Here is a 4,360-nt window from a genome sequence, read left to right as displayed (position 1 = left end):
GCTAAACAAATTTTGTAAATCTTTTCATTGTAGCAATAAAACATATTTAGAAAAACATATATAATTTGTCCGGATTTTGGCGCCGCACCCTGTATATACGTACATTGAAATGATCTTCGCAGCAAAACAAGCAACTAGTTGGTGGATTTGCAATGTCGTCCCGTCTTGCCATTCTTAACCATAATTTTTGACGTTTAATATCACGTGGCACAATTAAAAATATTTTTCTCGGTGTTGGAACGGAGCGTCGCTCGTCGCGATAAATCTACATTTCAGCAAAACCGGTGAGCAGGTTTTTGATTCGTTCCGCGTCACAACTTTGTGAAACGCGGTGCGACGAATCGCTCTAAAATGCAAATTTATCGAAATACACATTTTCTTCTTGTTCTTTTCTTTCTCTTCGCATTAACATTTCCCTGAAGCTATTGAAATTAATTATGCTGGAGGTTGCGGAATTGAGAGTTATTCCGTTGATTCTACATATCTCCCGCGCGCCACCGTCCGCAGTACGAACTACGTACGCGTAAAAATTTGGGTCACCGGATACAAACGACTCGATGTAACTACCACGGCCGTAGCCTTCGAGCTCATCTGTCATATCGCCCAGGAAATTTCCTGTACACGGTTTGTATTCGCCGAGTTCTCCGCTGCTCACATAAATACACGAATCTGTGTCGTAATAAAGAACGCGCTCACCTAAACGTTCTAAATATTCGTACAGTTTCAATCGCGCCTGTGCCGTCGTATACGCCGCTATTATCACGTTGGTAATCGGAGAGGGTACGATCGCCTCGTCTCGCATTTGCCACAAAACATATATTATCTCGTAATTCACAGGTAATATTATCGGTTACCTCGTGCTCGGGGCTCGAAAATAGCGATACGAGACGTTCAAGCGACTTTACCACTTCGATAATAGTTAGATTCGATCGTTGCTTAAATTTTCCCCAAAATGAATTGAAGCATAGTTTTGCGACCGAGCGTAAGCCTGGATTTTGCGCAATGATTGATCTATCTAGAGCAATACCCTCGACTGCTTCGTATTCTCGAAGATATCGCTCTTTAGATTGTTTGTCCACGCATTCGCTTGGCCATCCGCTCGCCACTTGCTTCAATTTGAGGAAACAGTTGATGTATTCGGCAAATAATCCCCCCTGACGCGTATCAGTGTCGTATCGGTTCGTCTCGTATTGCCATATCTCCCTCACTGCAGTCACGAGATAATCTTTCTCCACAGTTTTGCGTAATTCGCACGATACCCACACGCCTTCGAATTCATGATCGCGCGGATTATTGTGCGAACACTAAGTCTGCGAAAAGTTTTCGCAGCAACTGCGGCACAAGGCGAACAGCACTTTGCCCTGCACACGGTACGGGAGTACAGGGTGAAAGAGATTGCGCGGAGGGAGCACTCTACAACGCACTCTACAAGTCCTTCGACTGCGGAAAACTCGACATCGGGCATCGCCCCGATGAACGAGGCGCATTCTTTCTTTCTGACAAGAATTTTCGGCTGTCCAATCGGAAAAGCGCCGGTTTTCAACACGTAAGGGTATAGAGAACACACGTCTACGTAACGTATCTTCTCCGTACCCGTAACTTCGCGCCGAATCGCGATGTTTCCCCTTCGACCGCCGAAAAGCGCGTCGCGCGGTGAGAGCGGTTCAGCCGCTAGCATCGGATGTTGGTCCAAAAATGCTCGCATTTCGCGATTTTTCCGCATATCGCGATCAAAAGCGCACTCCCATTTCTCCGTCACGATGTAGCCCCGTTTGCGAAGACGCCATGTTGAGCGTACGCTCGTATCGCGAGTTCATCGTATCGTACACTTCGCGTTCCCTTGTACAGAGACGTTTGTCGCGTTCCGTTTGAAAACACACGGGATACCCATGCCAAAAGCAGCCGTGGTATCGCAACACGTGACGCTCACTGTTCGCCGTCTCGTAATATCCGTCGACGGGAATGCCTCCGACTTCCGCAAGACGATGTTCTCGCCCGTGACCCGCGTGAACAACGGCGTGACCGAGCTCGCGCTCCTTCCACACCAGCCACTGCAAAGCTTTGCGGGATTGCGTATCCGCGAGATGATATCCGCCGCGAGGAATGACGCCGATCTCTTCCTCACGTAAAAAGTTTTTGCGGAAAACTCGCATATATGTGAAAGCGATGGTCGTGCATTCTTCGAACGGACATACATTTCCGCGCTCGAGAAATATCTTGCGGAAGGCCATGCACGCTCGCAAGATATCAACGTCGTTACGACAATAACGCACTATCTCGCGTTGAAAGTCGAAAACTGCGTATTTGCGCGTCTGTTCCTCGTACCACGACAAAAAACTCTCGCGTTCTTCGCTAGACATACTATCCGGCGAGTAATATTCAACGGCTGGTAACGGTCTGACCTACGACTGATTCGCGAAGATGTTAAATAAATGTGGAAAATATCTCTTTTCCACCCCACCCCGTAAACTAAAAACCTTCGGCAAAGCTGACAAGCGCATCGGCGCTTGGTTGATGTTGTCAATAAATTTCGTACGCCTGGCCGTTAATACGATGATCTTCGTCTCGTTTAATATTACTCGTGGATCCAAATCGACATGTTTTTTTGCAATGTAGCGAAGGATGAACTGCGCGATAAACAGCTTATATTAAAAAATTTTTTATTTTATTTTTTATGCGCTTGAATGACGCAAAAAATTTTGTTTTAATTTTTCATTTTTCCAATAAAGCACATAGGACAGGTTTCGGCGAAGGAAATAAAACACAATATATATGGTATTTATTTTATAGAAAAGACATTATATTTTTAGTTTTATTCATATTGAAATATATTTTTGTATACAAGTAAATCGAGAGAAGACATCACTTCTAATGCTTTGCTACAATAATTTGAACAACATTGTCCAAACAAAGTGTACACATTTCTAGAAATACCCAAGTAAAATAAGTATCTAGAAACGGTAAATTTTTAAGTTCCGTCTGTACAGCACGTTCGATATTACTGTAATTACCTCTAATTATTAATTTGATAATGTCTGCGTTTATATAGGCTTTTAAGAGTAACAATTGTTTCTTGTATTAAATACTTGAAACTTCGCTAACGCATTTGCTAACGTATCCAATTTCATACGCGTTAACACATTGCGCTATATTCTGCAGTCCGAGAAATGTTGGTTTTTGCATAACAACGGAAGCGGCAAATATCTTTCGCTTCTTTGTTCTGGAACAATCCAAATCTTCTTCTCTCACTGTCTCGCTGTTAGATGTTTTCTCTCCTCCGGACTTTTTGTGTGAAATTAATACGGCCTTCCCTCCATATGCCGTAGTAAATTCGATTGTGATATTCTTAGTTATTACAATCGGTTCCGTCTTGTATTTACCTCCGTCCAAGTACAGGTTTATTAACGGCATGGTATTGTGCAATTTTTTCCACGCGTCAGCATCGACCCATGTGATATTTGTTCCATTTCCACATAATTCAATAGCAGGATAAAAAAATCCGTTCTTTACATCCGGGAGCAATCCTACTTAAATTTTCTTCGTATGCGAATTCTTCATTCCATACACGGTGAAAAGCAACATCTCTCGTCCCTCATTTTGCTTCTCGATGATTCTCGTGTGCGATTTTGAACCGGCTTCGATTTGCTGTTGGTGTTTTTCACTATTCACCGCCATTTCTTCACATTATTCATTTTACCAGATATTCGCCACGAGTAATAAGATACCTCGAGCGTCAGACCCAAATATTTGCAACAAAATAATGATTAGAATATAGTTACGCCGCTCTATTTATACCAATTCTACCCTCTTATGCGCATGAGTAGCTTATTTTACCACCCCTTCCGTTTTATACGACAAATTAACAATAATAATAATAATAATTTTCTCATTTATAAATTATTTTTATTCTCGCACATCCCAGAAGTCTTTCCCATCGCATTTACTTTGTGGTCTAGCTACTCACACATGTGTGCATGTGCGTGTGAAACATAAATAAACAATTCTTTCAAATGGTTTAATTTTTATAAACATTTTATTCTACATTGAATATCCATTTATCGAAAACTCTCGTAGAATTTTCTCGAAGCTTCTCGCGCGAACAAGTACGCGCGGGTCGACTTGTCGCGAGTTATAAATCGTTTTTATCTTCAAAAAAAATTATGTTCTTTTTTGTACAAAAAATATTTAATGTAAACAAACTCGTCGCGGCTGCACCAAAAACTAAAGACAAAGTGCAGCCGCGACAAGTTTGTTTACATTAAATATTTTTTATTTTGAAACATTCCACATGAGTTTTTGACATTTCACACAAATCGAAATCTATATGTATGATTCGACATAGTTTAAGATTTTCCACGCA

The sequence above is a fragment of the Pseudomyrmex gracilis genome, unplaced genomic scaffold (genome assembly GCF_002006095.1).
Source record: "Pseudomyrmex gracilis isolate BER0280 unplaced genomic scaffold, ASM200609v1 scaffold_452, whole genome shotgun sequence".
NCBI lineage: Eukaryota > Metazoa > Arthropoda > Insecta > Hymenoptera > Formicidae > Pseudomyrmex > Pseudomyrmex gracilis.
Note: the sequence above shows the minus strand (reverse complement) of the source record.